The 16052-nt window shown below is 38.7% G+C and overlaps 1 protein-coding gene and 1 long non-coding RNA gene across 8 annotated transcripts in view; one reads left to right on the forward strand and one right to left on the reverse strand.

Moving 5' to 3' along the window:
* Positions 1-16052, reverse strand: part of Pde1a (phosphodiesterase 1A) — a 280800-nt gene that overhangs the window by 106025 nt on the left and 158723 nt on the right. The gene's annotated exons all lie outside the window — the stretch shown is intronic.
* On the forward strand, positions 3786-8214 carry LOC110285265. The gene is made up of 3 exons (XR_002377040.2): positions 3786-4042; positions 5685-5787; positions 7982-8214. It is a non-coding gene; the product is annotated as an uncharacterized LOC110285265 (long non-coding RNA).

A 16052-nucleotide genomic window follows, 5' to 3' on the forward strand; every position in this document is an offset into this window, starting at 1 on the left:
CAGTTGGATCTCATGGAGGCATTTCCTCAACTGAAGCTCCTTTCTCTGTGATAACTCAGCTGTGTCAAGTTGACACAAAAATAGCCAGTACACCTTCCATGGCGTAGAAGAAATAATTAGGAATAAGAAGTTGCAGGGAATTTGAAATTTCTAGAAAATATCAGCTGAAAAGAATAACCAAAAATAGTACTTTGTGATTACAGGAGCCTCTGTTAAACAGCCAGTGCTTCAAAAACCTTGCAAATAACTTCATTACCTCAGTACACATGATTTCCCAAAGATGTTGCTATGGCTAATTGATCCCTTTGCAGACAGCACAGCTCCATCATGTTAACTTTTATTTCTATCACCCACACTTCCCAGATCCTGCTGATCACATGGTTCCTCGCTACCAACGCGGTGAGGAGTGTCATAGTCCCACTTGTCTACCCTGACAAATACCAAATAACTAGTTCCTTTTCTACCCAAGCACTTAGCTGAAGTTACATTTAGGAGTTGCTTTGCAGAACTGAATCTTCAGGTCTGTACATTAAAGTCTCCCACCCAACTGCAGCGATGATTTCTTACTTTTTCCCCCCTGAGGAGACAGTGGGAGATGTCAAGGATCTGAGCTCCTTGAGCAATACTATGCCTATTGCATTTTGAACAATTGCTTCCTAAGCATTCAAATGGGTTCCGATGTTAAAAAGTACCTCACAGGGACATAGAGCTGGGAGACTGACTACCTTATAAAAGAAATACTTTCCTGGCTATCACAAATTCCACTCCTCTCTGCCTTTTATCAGTACTCTGTTTCCTGGCAAAGTTTAAGTGAACCTGTCTCCAGAAACTATTGCATGACCTCCTTTGCAGTTCCTGATTTTGTTGTTGCTCATAAGTCCGTTTACTATGGTGTGCATGAATTTATTTCCTTTTCCTTGTTTCTATTTCTACACAAGTGTTCTCTGTGTAGCCCAGGCTGGCTCAAATCCACAGCAATCATTGTGCCTCAACCTCTCAGTGCTAGGATCACAGGCATGTGCCACCATGCCAGGCTACATCTATTCTTTAAAGTCAGGTTCATTAATGTGCTATTTACATAATAAGCACAATTATTCTTAAACAACCAATCAATGAATTTTGACAAGTGCACATAGACATGGAGCTGTCAGGTGAGGTAAAGGCAGAACATTTTTATCTTTTGTTGCATCATTACTCTTTCCCACCAACTCCTCCTCTTGGTGTCTGGTGTGTTCTCTGTCTCTGTGTTCTGTTTTCCTAAAATGTCACAGAAATGGAAACATATTATCCAGAGCCACCTGGGTCTGGCTTCCCTCACTGAGGAAATCTTCATGGCCTCAGACTCAGTTTTGTCATTTCGTGCATGAGGAGTTTGCTCTTGTTCATTGCTGGCTGCGAGGCCATTGTATTTTTCTAAACATGGACTGACACCAAGGTTTATAAGGGTCATGATAAGATGCCTTCAGACACATTTCCCTCAAGGGAGGGAGGAAGATATGGATGAGAGGACTGGAAAGGGGGGGGGGACAACATTTGAAATGTAAATAAATAAAATAATTAATAAAAAAGTTGCAATACATCATTCATACTGAGGAGTTATTTTATATTCATTAAAACTTTACAAAGAGGATTTATGAATTCACACAATTTCATTAACTGAGTATCAAGTGAAGGAACAGGCATTAGTATTTTAATTTTCCAGAGGGTCAAGCTGAGATCGAAGAGACGATTTGCTCACTACCCCATGCTTAGTAAATCCCAGACAGTGGTCTTTTGAATTCTCAGTTCTTTGCATCCTGCCAAACTCATCACATAAGAATGGATTCCCACTGCCAGTTTTAGTGTTAACAGTATTTGTTAAGCTTGCTGGGGCTTCACTGGGAATTTAGCAGAGGCAACTAAGTGAGTCAGAAATCTTAGTCTGTTTTTCTAAATTATATTGCAAAATATTATCATATGATATATATATATGTTCTAAAAGTTGTTAAATGTGCCACACTTGTAGAAGCATTTAAAATGTTTCTGTGTTGAGATTATTATATTAATTGTAGAAAAAGACAGGTAAAATGTGGATAATTTTCTCATTTCTGCTGTGTGTGTGTGTGTGTTTTAAGAATCTATAAAAAAAAATAACAATCTGCCAAATTTCTGTTGGATTGCAGCACTCATTAAAAACAGTGAACGATGGTCTCTCTCCTCCTGCAGGACTCTAAGAACGGACGTTTTCACTGTCCCTCAGTTGGCAAGCTTTTGTTTAGGTTTAAGAGGCTTGTGTTTTGGTTTCATCTTGCTTCCAAATAATAAATTTTTGGTCTGGAATTTAGACAAGTTTAGTTATGCAATGCATCTGAATACGAAAGTTAAACACGTTTCCAGGCTGCCCAGATGTTTGCTCTCTCGTGCATTTATACCTTATGACACATGTAGTGATATGCAGCGCCAAAGGTGTTTTAAATATTTATGCTCATTTTTAAGAAAGCTGATGTTCTCTGGACATTGCTCATCTGCTTCAGAAAGGAAGGTAGTGCTTGAGAAAAGCCACAGTCATTCAGTGACAGGCTTGTAAATAGCATTTCATGTCATCTCCACTATGCTACATCATGTGCATGAAGGTACCATTGGTTCACAAAGATATTATGTCAACACCCCATGCTGGATACACAGTGGGAACCAAATTCTGCGCATGTTGCAGAACATTGTGAGTGAGAGAGTCCTTTCTCGCTCTAGCAGTGTAGATGCACAGACAGCCATGGAGGTCAGTGAATGTAAACACAGATTGTGGGAGGGGGTGGGGTATGAATATCCAACCTAATCAAGGTCGATCATTTCTTGAGGGGATAGTAGAAGAAAATCCTTGAACTATATGCTGGTTAGAGCAGATGTTAGTAAAGTGACATGCAGAAACCCAAGCACTATTGTCCAATGGCAGATAGCTGCAAAGAGGATGACTTGAATGGACTTTGGAGAGTGGAACCGGAGAGGAAGGAACAAGAAGTCTAACAGAGAAGGGAAGAGAGCTGGCATGCCATCCAGGTCGGGACCTAAGAACAAAGACATGGCCTTCCTTTGAGTTTTTGATAGATTCTTAAGCATGGTGCTATGCTACATGGGGAACAAATGGAGATTGTGGAGATGAACAAAACAAGAACAGAGGGAGACAGAGAGGCAGAACAATTGCTTACTGTACATGCATTTGGGACTGTATTTACTATTGCCTCAGTTTTATGTGAGTACTTAACTCTACAGATACATCTGATTAAATGCCAATGTAGAGAACCGTGAACTAAGACTTCAATGGTGTAGATATTCCAGCTACACTGTAGAGAGCCAAGTTGGGGTTCAAATAATTTAGCTTTCAGACTCACTTTATTTCAATTCAACCAGTTTCTCAAAGTTAACAGTGAATTCATCTGCATTTCACAGATAATAAAACTATGCCCTCCCTTCTTTTTGAGTTGACTGAATGTGTCCCTTTGAGGCAGAACACTAGAATCGATGTATTTCATTAGCCAATATCTTGAGTTTTTGTAGTTTTTAGTGTAATTATGGTTTCTCTTCCAAACGCAAAGTGACAGTGTAAATTATGTCTCCCACCTTCCTTGTACCCTGCTGAAAGTCACTGCAGTACTCCATGCTGCGGCCTGACCTAAGCTAGCATCGCTGCATGTATAGGAGCAGTCCCTGGCGCCTGTCTTCTTCAATGTTCCGCTTCAAAAAACTTCTATTATTATATATGCAAGTATAAATAATCAAGAAAGCATTCATATGAAGTGGTGAGGCTCTTATACAGAAAATTAAATAATGTGGTAGCAAGGTGCTGGTTTCCTAGTCTCCATGGAGCTCTTTGTCTTGATGCCCACGTGACAATCACGTGAATGAAGAGGCTCTCACTCGCAGATTATGCTGTTGCCAAATGCTTCCTTCAGTGCCACAGAGACCCCAGGAGAAAACTGTGTAAAGGATGCCGACTCTCCATGGCTTCTCGACTATGAAGCATATTACTGCCATCGTTTTCTCCAGTCATCGAACTCTATAAGGCAGGGTACAAGACCTTCTTTCCCTCATCTGTCACCTTTAAGAAGGCTGGTTCAGACCACATGTTTTTCAGTATGCCAGCGCTCTCAGCATGCGGTGCTCACTGTTTTTGTTTTCTTAGTTACTCTCTTCATGTTTATATACTCTTCACACATGCTGAGCGCTGCTTGGGGAAGAAATGTTTTCTTCTTACTGAACTACCCCTCTCTTCTTTTATCCATTCTACCTTCGTGTCCTAAGAAGGCCAGACTGCTCACTGTGAGATTTACCTAACTTGACCAATTTTGTTTTTGTGAAATATACAAAATCATAGTCTGTGTTTCTTAACCGAGGGCAAAATGATTCTTTTTGGTGTCTGTAAGTGGATCTCAAAATCATAGAAATATGTGAAGTTGGAAGAATAACTGACAATCTTTATATAACTTTAACATAACTGGAAGGTGCCTATAACAGCACTGAGGTGGCTGTAGCAGGAAGGCTGTCAGATGAAGGTCATCTTGTCTCAAAAATAGTAAATAAACAAAGCAAATGAATGAATGAATAAATAAATAAATAAACATTTTAAAGTAAAATAAAATAAATAAAATTCCCTAACCATGTTTTAACATGTTTCTACTGGTGTTATTAAGCAAGCAACATTACCTATGGCATTAATGATAAAAGTCCTACTAATCAGAGAAATTCTGATTTCTATGATAAATCACTCTGAAATCTTCACTTGACCTTTGCTCTTCTGGCCTTGAGTTTAGCAATGAATTAAAAAAACATTCCTTTAGGGCGCTGTGCTTAGTTTCGCGTTTCAAATCTATTGCTATTTAGTAGAACTTGAAGCTTTATTTCTCCTATGCTCCTTACTTCATGACTCCAGGGTAGCAAGCATGTTCTCTGAGAACTCAAAGGGAAAGCAGGAATGAAGACCATGGGCCAGCTTCCTCCCTTCCCTGTGAGCTGAGTCGTCTGCATCTGTACAGCTGTTACTGTGATGCTGCCAGGAGGACTTCAGCTTCTGAAGCAGGCTCTCCCAGGAACATAAAAGCTGTACTTCCTTCAGGAATTGGGATGGTGGGGTAAAAAAATATGAGCCATACTGTCCAGTTAGCACACAATGGGGTCATTTTCTTGAGCATTGTACCATGATGTTATGGATGCTAGTAAGTCTTTACAAGAGTGTGAGCCCTTTCTCATTTTTCTAGATCTTTTTTCTTTATATATTATATGTAATATATACTATGTGATACTTCTATGTTCTCTAGGTAGACTTAACTAGTAGGAGGCATCATAATACCTAGACAGTGACTCTACTCACCATAGCCTATGGGGAGTTGACAGTCTGAGTAATAGATACCGTCCCAGGGTTCTCCTGTCATTTTGCTTGTCAGACTCCTCTGCTTCTCATGCATTTCTCTATTTAAAGGACTCTGGCTTCCATTTTTAATGCTTCATAAGTTCTCCTCATGACAGTAGAGCAGGCATGAAGATTTTCATTACATCTCAACATGTAGTTATGAAAATTACTATTTTTTCAAATTTTAGTACACACACACATATATGTATATATACATAATAATTTTGTACATATGTATAACTTGTACATATTAACCTCATGACAATGCTGTCCATCTAATTCTTTAATACTTTTTACGTTCTAGGCACTGTACAAAATAAGAAGTTTCAATAATTAATGGAAAGAAGAAAACTGTGGCTCATTTCCTGCCATGTGGATCTAAAATGAGAGAAAAGCCACCAAAGAAGGTAATAGCTATTACTTTGACAGAGTTAAATTACTTTTTACATTTTAACTATATTGCTAAAATAGTTTGCTCTGTTTTAATTTATAGAACAGATACATGAATCTTCATGAAGAGTTTATAGTTCCTTCTTTTAGATTTGATTCTGAGAGGATGTTGGAACATGCCCTTAATACTACCAAAGCGGAGACCAGCAGTAGGTCTGTCTGTTGTAGAGATCTTTACACCTGGATATTTCCCACTCTAAACTCCAATTATTACATCTGAAAGAAGAGTTTCGTGACCAACAGCCAGACACTGTTTTGAATCACTTCCAGTTTTATAGCTCAAAGGTTCTAGAAAATGATGTTCAACTCTGGCTTTGTAATTTCAAGGCAAGTATCTTCAGAAGTCCAGTGAGTTGTCATTAACTTTGGAAGTGAGAGCTCCAAATCGATGTTGTATTTCAAATTCTCCCTTTGGCATTTGTATGAATAGGTTTTCATGCTAAACCTGAATTTGTGTCTATTGTAAACAAAGATAGGAATAAGCATCAAGCGGACTAACTTCAATGTTATGGAAGTATCTTAAAATGGCACTTGGAATTCCGTACGCTATCTAATCACAGCATTCAGTTTCCCGAAAATAAGCAGCTTATTTTATTCCTCCATAAGGGGAAATTTGTGTTAGTCAGGTGTGGGGAGGGGTTGCAGTCCTGAGTACGTGTGTGTTATTGACGTGAGCACAGCCATGTTGAGGACCCTAATGCCTCAGACCCATTAGGAATGACAAGACTTCCTGTGTTCAGGCTCTCAGGGATGACAAAGCCTTCCTTAGTCTTAGCATGGATGTTGATGAGTACTTGGTCTTTAGCTAAAACCAGAGTTTTAGCCAACTCTGGGGAAAGGCTCCTTGTGTGGATGTTGATTTGGTAAGCAGAAATTATCAACCACACCTTTCTCCTCCCACATGGCTGCAGCCTGAGACTGCTCCCCTACAAAGACCTCTTACCCACAGGAGCTATGCACCTCCTCTTCCTTCACTGACATGTGGTAGAATTCCGTAGATAAGAAACACTCTAGGCTGTTGGTGGTATGTCTCCAACCCACCTGACCCAATTCTTTGAGTGTTACGATGTTGTTGTGTGACATGTTATTCTTTATTATGTAAAATTCACAAAAATTATTTTAACCTTATGAGAGTTGACAAACTAATCTCAAAGAAATAACTTTCTAAAATTCCTTGGACCTGTAAACAAGTTAAAGCAGAGAGAAATACAGGCATTCTGAGGAGAAAGGGAAAAAAATTTAAAGGACAAGAAACATAATCAATTTCTCTTTTCTGTGAAGATAATTCAATGAAAATATATATTAAATAATACTGATTAAGATATCTTATGGTTTTATGAGAAGAAAAATTAAATTTAGCCAATAAGAAAAACAACTCTCTAACCTCCCAGTTTCCTCCTCAAATAAGACATTTTTAATGGAAAGGAGATTCAGTCACTAAAGTTATAAGGAGAAATTCTTTGCAAGTATTTATAAGAACCACTACCATAAGGAATATCTTTCTCTAAGAGATCACAAAAAAAAAAAAATGCAAAGCAACAATGACACTCACAAAACAAAAGCAGCACAAAGAATTGCAAAGAGTCATCACCACCTTGCATAGCACTTAGAACAAAAAATGTCTTTACAGTCCAGAGAAGAAAGAGAAAATTCTTTAAAAGTCTTATGTGCTTGTCTGATTAAAATGCTACTACAATGTGAGCACTGTTTACAGTCTCTGCTGCAGCCATAGGAACCCTTTCAAGTGCAGCCGGCTAACTTGTCCTGGTTAATAAGCCAGGCTATAGCTACAAGCTCTGTATTACAAAGTTACTTCACAGCATTTTTGAATAGTAAGAGGGGAGGGATTTTCAGTTTACAGCATAGATTTTTTTTTTTTTTTTAGTGAGCCAGTAACTCAACACAACCACCAGGGGAGACATTTCTGTTTTAAGTCACTGTAGGACAATGGAAGACAGAGATATAAAAATCAGCAGAGCTGTCTGTTGCTGATCTCTTAGACGGCCGATGGAAAAAACTGCTCATCACATGTTCATAGGCTTTCTTTTGTTTGATTACCATTTATAGTGTCATGAACAAATAAAAAATATCATTTTCATTTTATTTATTTGATAACAGAATAAGAAATGTGTTTTTTATTTTATTTTACAGGATAGCACTAGAAGTTCTGTCTCAGAAATTAGAGAAAAGAATTTCTCAAACCACAATTACCGCGTCAGAACCTTGGTATCATCACACTGGTCAAAGCCTACCATTTGGAAACCAGGACACTGAGCCTGATGTGGCCCTGATAGGGCAGAGTGAAATGGTTCCTGCCCCTGGGATAAGGCCCTGGTGTGAGCCTCTATGAGTGTCAGTCATTGGCTCTGTGGGTATGAAGCTTGTTTGTGTAATAATGTACATATTTCACATTCCTCCGAGCAAAGTCCTCCCTGGTAACATTATGACTCCATGAGAATTAGAAACATCACCTGGAGTCGAGGATGTGGCTGTGTTACCAAAAAATGTTGAACACTGGGACCTTCAGAACAGCCCTTTAGGCTGTGGAAAAGAACTCTAAAAACATGAGTTCAAAAATATATAATTTCTCAACCATGAAAAAATATTAGGATGCAATGTGAATTATATGAGGGGCTTCACAAATCTAAAGAAACAAAAGCAGCTGCATTAATGGGCCAGCATGTCAGAAAGATACAAAGGCAGGCAGATTCCTGAGTTCAAGTTCAGCCTGAGACACAGCAAGGTTAGGCCCAGGTGTTGTAGAAATAATAATTTCAGGACTGGGTCCCATCCAGCTAGCTTAGCATCTGTGTATAACAGAAGCAGGCAGATCTCTGAATTCTTTTGCACTGTTAAAAGAAAATGTGTGCTTGGTGTCTCTTAAGAATCGAAGGCCTGGGACCACAAGATGCTGATTCACAAAATAATCAAAAGGAAATCTGGAGTAAATAACTGGATTGATATGTCAAATAAAATACTGGACCTGTGTTCTGTAGGAGATGAGCTATCCAGAGAATTTTTTAGGATAAAAAGAGAAAACTCCTTGGAGAACTCTTACACACACACACACACACACACACACACACACAAGTAGGACATGGATAGAGAGATCCCATAGAATAGCAAGCAGAGCCTAGGCAGTCAGCTTGGATCCACAACTTGACCTTGAGTCATTCTTTTAGAAGGTCCCAGACACCCCTTCTCTCAGAACCCCTCTTCTTAGCACTATGCTAATAATCAATGTGCATGGTTTTAGGCATATTTTAAAGTTCTATTAATACTAAAAATATGAAAATATTTGCAATGCTTAATTTTAGGAGATTACAAATATTATAGTAATTTACTTGGTATAATCACCTTTCTATGAAGAATGAAAGCCCTGTTATGTAATATAAAGATTTAGACTTCCATTCTGACACTGAGCATACCCCATTTATTTGTTATTGCAGTGCTTCTAGTATAAACTTCTGCATTTTGCCCTATGGCTACAGCATGGGTGTCTGTTTCAGCATCACCCTCACCCCATTCAGCACCTCCTTGTGGTACCCCTTGCTATCTATTGTCCCCCACCCCCACATGAACACTTGGCCCTCTCCATCCTCTACTTCATGGTTGACTACCCTCTGTGAAGAACAAGGTCAACAAAGATTACTCATTTGGGGGAGCAGGGGCGGTTCAGTCTTGGGTAGTAAACATCTCAGTGTTTATTTTGGGCCAACTGGTTTCACTGAGGTTATCATAACACAGACTGGGGTAGGCAATCCACGTCCTGTAGCTCAGAAAGGCCCAATGACTTCTTTGGGGATCAACAGAACTGTTATTGATGGAAGCCAGTCCACACTCTTGAGGTCAGTACAGCTAGAACAGCTTTGTTGAATACTCTGAATTCAAGAGCAAAGTGATAAGAATCAACGTGGTTACTAACACGAAGAGTGAGAGTTACACAGAGGCAGAACCAGGTAAAGAAATTACTTCCTGAAGGAGGGAACATTGGTCATCTCAATAACAATAAGAATGCTCATACACAGACTAAGATATGGCTATTAGGTTCAGTAGCACAAGCCAATTGAAAGCAGGAGATATGTTTTAGATCAGATCTGGGGTGAATACAGATCCAGTAGTTTTAAGGAGCAGGAAAGGTCGTAAGAGAACACGATAGGATTTTGTCATAAAGAAGAGTGCAGAAAGAGCCAGAGAGAGACAGGTATTAGGAACTCTGCATTATTTAGAAACACAGTAACACAGATGTCAATGTTGGGATATATCTCATCCTACTGAGTGTGAACCTAGAAGCTGGGGTATATGAGATGATTCTAAGTTCTAAGAACCCTATGGAACTTTAAGATTTTTTAAAAAAAAATATATAGCTTTTTAAAAAAGCTTCTTAAAATGTCCTAATAACTCAAAATAAAAAGTTCTCCCTAGACAGAACCAGAATAAAATAAAGCAATAGAAATTCAGTTGTAGGCTCTCCCTAGAACTGTGTGCCCATGGATACAACACTTTACTCTTTGCCTGATGATGTGATCTGATGGCTGGACTTCCTCCACCATTTCATTCCACTCCAGCCTGTGACCTCCCAGCTCTTCAGGGAATCTACAACCCCCCTGCTCTTGGCAGATGCGACCATCACTTTTCTTGTCTGAAACTCTTTTCTGCCTTTATGATCGTACAGTTCAATCTTTCATCATCTTTAGATTTCTGCTCACAAGTCTTCTTGTCCTTGGACTTTCTACCTCCTACCTCCTGTCTACAGGAAGATCCAGCAAGTCTTCAATTCCTATTCCAGGCCACTTGCTGTTCTATTTGTTTCCACTAAACACATTCCACACATTCCACAACAAACCATGTGCCCATCCATGAGGCCTCCATGAAAGCCAAGATTAGCTTCCCAATGCTACCCCCAGCCTTTACTTATAATGATGTCTGACATTCTTGAAAGAATCCTAGACTTCCATTAATTGTATCTTGAGGGAAAAAGTAGAAGCATTTTTGAAAATATGGAAATTTTCACAAGGACTATGAGCTACTCCTTTGTCTCATTCTATTGTTCCTTCCTTTTTAGTCACTTCTTGGAGTGTGTGTGTGTGTGGTGTTTTGTTTTTGTCTTGTTCTTTTTTCCTTTTTTGTTCTGATCTTTAGATGCTATCAAGATAGTCTCTTACCTGTCCCTAACCTAAGAGCCCTGGCCTCAGTTCTCTTTACCTTATAGCTGCCAGTTACTTTGTGGCAGACTACTTAGATAGTCTTCTCTGCCATGCATCTTCCTCCTGCTCTTCTCACCCCTGAACCCCATACAGTTTCACTTCCATCACAGCAGTTCTAGAAATGGGTGTCTTGAAAGGTCAGTGATGACCTCATTTCCAAACACTGATCTGATTTTATCCTGAAACTGTAAGAAGTTTTGCTTGGCTTTTCAACTGACTTGCTGGCTTCTGTCCCATTACACTTTTGGCTCCTATCTAGTTCCTTAAACCTTTCTCCCACACTCTCCTCTGGGCCATGTTCTTATCCCTGCACAGCCTTCTCCTCTAGCCTCCTGGTCATCTTGTTGCTTTATGCATCTCTCTTTAGGGTCTGTTCACTCTCAGAACTCCCAGACTCTGCTCCATCTTGCCTCGCATGTCCAGAGTCATAATCTCACTTGCTTATTTTCCACAAGGAAGAACATGAACTCTTTGAAGCTTATCTATTTATTTTGTATCCACACTCCTTTACGGATGACCAGACAGAGATATTGCAAGGTTCGGCGACTTCGTCAACACCACATAATTCCAAGGCAGCCGAGCATGAGCGCTCAGTGTTGGGTGTGACTATTGTCATCTGGTAGCTTACCTTCTCTACCCGAATTCACTAAACTACAAAAGGATCTAAGGATATATACACTAAGTAACAGGTTGGCAGTTACAATGAAGTATTCACAAAAAGAATTAGACAAGCATGTGTAAATGACTAATTCATGATACATTATAAATGCCCAAAACATGTTAGCTTCCATTTTCCTTATCTAGACCTTAAACTCAGTCACTGTTTTGTATATTATGTCCTGGGCAGGACCATAAATACAAGAAGGAATTTAAGAAGTAAAAGAAAGGAAATTTGGAAATTTTCACATGTAATAAATTCATGAGAAAAGAGCAGTAAAAAACACTGTAAATAGAAAGGAACAACGTATGTTAGGAGTTGTTCTACAGTTAGTGTCCTGTTACCAAAGCTCACTTCATAATGCACAGTTACGTTGGATTTACCATCTAAATAAGAAGGCTTCATAGAATCTTTTGACACAATAATGAAGGATTCCATCACATTCGAAGTTATAAAGTTACCAATTACCTAAAATGCTTGGTAAATAACATGACATTTTATCTTCAATAAAAATTACTGTCTGGAGCCTAGAAGTGAGATTTTCCCCAGTATTATTACAAACTCTCAACAAAGGGTTTGTCTTGCATTCTCAGTTCAGGGAATTCAGGAGCAAACAAAAACGTATCCAGGAGAGCTTCATGAAACCAGGTACGGTGGTACATCCCAGTAATCTCAGCATGGTTAGGGGTGGGGAGAGAAAATTCAAGATCGTTCTTGGCTTGATAGTGAGTTCCACTGCATCAACGGCTGCCTCCTAAGTTCAAGGCCAGCCTGGGCTATGAGATCCTATCTTATAAAAAGAAAAGAAAATATTTGTTTGGGTAATTTCCTTCATATAGTTAAGGTTTTGACTGTTTAAAATGTTTACACGTCCTAATTATCACAGATTAGAGTTTTGTCCAGTTAGACTAATGTTATTGCTTTTTGTATAAAAAGCAGGATGATCTATTCAGTGTATTAAATATAACTGTATAAATATAAAATTCATTTTTTCCTCAATAAAGTTGTGTGATGACCCACTGAAATGGGTAAGGTCTGTTTGTCACAAAGTTTGTCACACACTAGCCAAAATCATCTCAGTCAGTTCCAGCCATCAGTGAGCATCCTGTTATTCTATCTAGAGGCTGGGCCTGTGTCGTATTTTTTTGTGTGTGTGTATAACTTCCTACTTGAGCCTCCTTTTTTTTATTTACCCTAATATCATTTAATGAGTAAGGCTGTAAACAAGGAGATGATAATAAAATGATGGGAATCTAGATTCACCGAACTTTTTTTTTCTCTTTCTTTCTTTAATGGAACCAATAAAATACTGAGGATGCCAGAAACAGCAGCATCTCCCTTGAACCTTGACGCTATTATCTGATATTTGATATGAAGTGACTTGAGCCATCTCTGGACCATGGGGTCCTCCCTTACAAGAGACGTACAGTACATTCATCTCATGAGGAATTCATGGAAGGAGCACGTAAGATGCATTTTACCACGTTATCTGAACTGGCCGGAGGAAGTCTTTCTTAGTAGATTAATCCCAGAGTGTCACATTGCACAAGCTCCTTCCATGAGGACAGTGTGGTGAAGCTACTTTCCATGTCACAGGGGCCAATCTTGTCTTACATCTCCTCTGAAACACATGTGCTTCCGGTGATGAGAAGCATGACAGGCATATCTTCTCGAGTGGAACCACACCAATGACAGGAGCCAAGATGTTCATAGTAACTACCCTACGCCTGCTGAACTGCTTGGAACCCTTCCCCTTTTTTATACTTAGCAGTTATTAGTGTCGTATGATGAACATGAACTCTAATGGCTTAGTCATGGATTAATTCTGCAGACACTTCTTTCCTCTGCTTCTGAAACAATGTTCTTGAACCATCGCACATAAACATTTTTCTGCATGTGTGATGAGGCTATAGAACTCAGAGCCATAAAAAGAACATGTGTCGCTGGAGGAAAAGATTATAAAGTTCTTTCTGTGAATTTACTTCTCAAGGATGCATTCTTTCAACTTGCTTTACTCCATATACTTCCCCTCTTCTCGTGTTGCATACAAAATGTTTTGGCATAGGCAAGATGATTCTCTTTATGAATTTCAACTTAATAAAATAGTATAACAATAAAAATTTACTCTTCAAAATTGCTTTCAAAAAAGAGATATTAAATTCAAACATAACACAGGTTTAATAAGAAATTGTTTAATAATTTGAAAAGTGTTTTCATTGATCGTGTATAATATTCTTTAATTGTTTATAAAATCATTTCACTTGAATTAACTTACAAGGAAAAATGTTGTTGAGCTAGCTTAAGAAATCCACTCAAGCCCTTGTCCAATCTGGAACTCTACACAGTGCATTGACCTCGTACAGATAGTCTGTAACCCTGAATAATCAATCCTGATGAAGCAAACTCTTATCGTGTAGTTTGGCCAAAGGTCACGGGCAGAACAGTTTAAGAAGAGGGTTGAATTATGACAAGACGTTATAAATAAACAGTAAAATAAAGTTTGTGCAATTGTACATTTATAGAAATGGAGAGAGGCATATAAAAAGGAACAAATGACTATATTTAAGGGCATTTATAGTAGAGAAGGTATATATTTCTGTGTGCTTTCAGACAAATTACATCCAATTTGAGTGTTATTATGAACAAAATTTCTCCAAACAAATCCACCAGTGGCCTGGAGAATGCTTGCTCTCAAAGTTCAAGTCCAACTGGCTGACTGCAGACCTTTAAAGTGGAATGAGCCCTAGGGGGTGAAATTTAAGACTATTCTGGTCTCATATAACTCTTCTTTCTCTTTGGTCATTACACTAAGCTAGAGGCACCTTGTCTCATCAAACTTACTATGTAAAATGCCTGTCCTAAGATGACAGAAAATGGAACACCTGAAATCAGAAGCAGAATGAAAGAACAAACACTAGCCACTCACTGGATCTATCATCTTCTGGTCGTCAAGCAAAGAGAAGATGGTTAAAGACAGATTGTTGCCTGATACAGTGTGAGTATACTGCAAGCAATTTAATTCGCTGCCCAGTGTGCAGCACAGTGGGTAGCTGTGACAGAGTTTTCAGATCAAAAATAGAAAGAAGATAACTGATAACTAATTGTTGACACTAATTTTAAAATGATGACTGTACTGACCCAACAAATGCATTAATTGCAGAGAACACCTTCCATGTCTCTTCTGGAAATCCCTTAGAGCAGTTTAGCAATAGTCCTTCCTTGAAGTAGAAGCAGCACATGGCTGGAAGGGGACTTTGCCTAAAGAAAGACTGCTGCAATGTAGCAAGGTTCTGCCACCTTCTTATCCAAGAAGGCCAATAATAAATGAAGTTATAGAAGAAAATTGTGCTTTTATTGATGCATCAAAATATTGTTAAATCAGTGAAGCGTCACTAAGCTTTAAAAAATGATCATCAATTCAATTTTCATAAAAGAAGCCAGGTGGCCCACACCTGTAGTCCTAGAATGAGAAGGGCGGAGGAAAAATGTTTGGCATGAGTTTGGGGCCACCCTGTGCTACATAGTTAGTGCCAGGCCATCCAGAGTGACAGAGAAAAGAGTCTCAAACATGAAAATAAATAAAGAACAGGAACAGGAAGCAAGAAGATGCTCAGCCCATACCATCTGGCAATATCAAGCACGAATCTTTGGAAATATATGCATAATGCAATGTACCCATATCACAAGTCTACATGATCTAATTCAAATTCTAAGGAAGAATGACTTCTTTTTTCCCTTTTTATTTATTCTTCTTGGAAGAATTATTTCATCTTATATTACCATATATCCACACATTTAGCATAAATATGTAGAAATGTCACATAAGAATTTTATTGATTGTGTATTGGTTGTGGTGAGGTATCTTTTCCCTCTTTACAAACTAACAAAGTAGCGTCCTGAGGCCTGGAAGCTTATGCTACAAGTTGTGGAGTCAGAGATAAGCCAAATGTCATAGAATTCTCATTTGTAAAATAGGACATTTTTATGTAAAAATTAAAGCCCTTCTAGTTCCAATTTAAATTGCTTTGATCTAAACATATTCCAAAGTACATTTTTTAAAAATATTAGGAATAGTTCTTGGTGTGTTGCTGGGATCATCTAGTATTGCTGGATGTGTACTGAGCATCTAAGGAACTTGACTCATCAATTTGGAAGCCATTTTAGAGCATAACTTTCCACTCCTAGGGATATTCTGATGGTAACTCTGCCATCTACCTCCTAATTCTTCTTCCTAAAGATTCATCAGAGCTCCATCCACACCTGAATAGACATTTCAACCTGCAGCCATGAGACGCAGTTGTATCTCAGCTGCCAATCAGAAATAGCATGCCCCATTCCTTTTGCAAGTGTTGAGCAA

This window comes from Mus caroli, chromosome 2 (genome assembly GCF_900094665.2).
Source record: "Mus caroli chromosome 2, CAROLI_EIJ_v1.1, whole genome shotgun sequence".
Classification (NCBI taxonomy): Eukaryota; Metazoa; Chordata; class Mammalia; order Rodentia; family Muridae; genus Mus; species Mus caroli.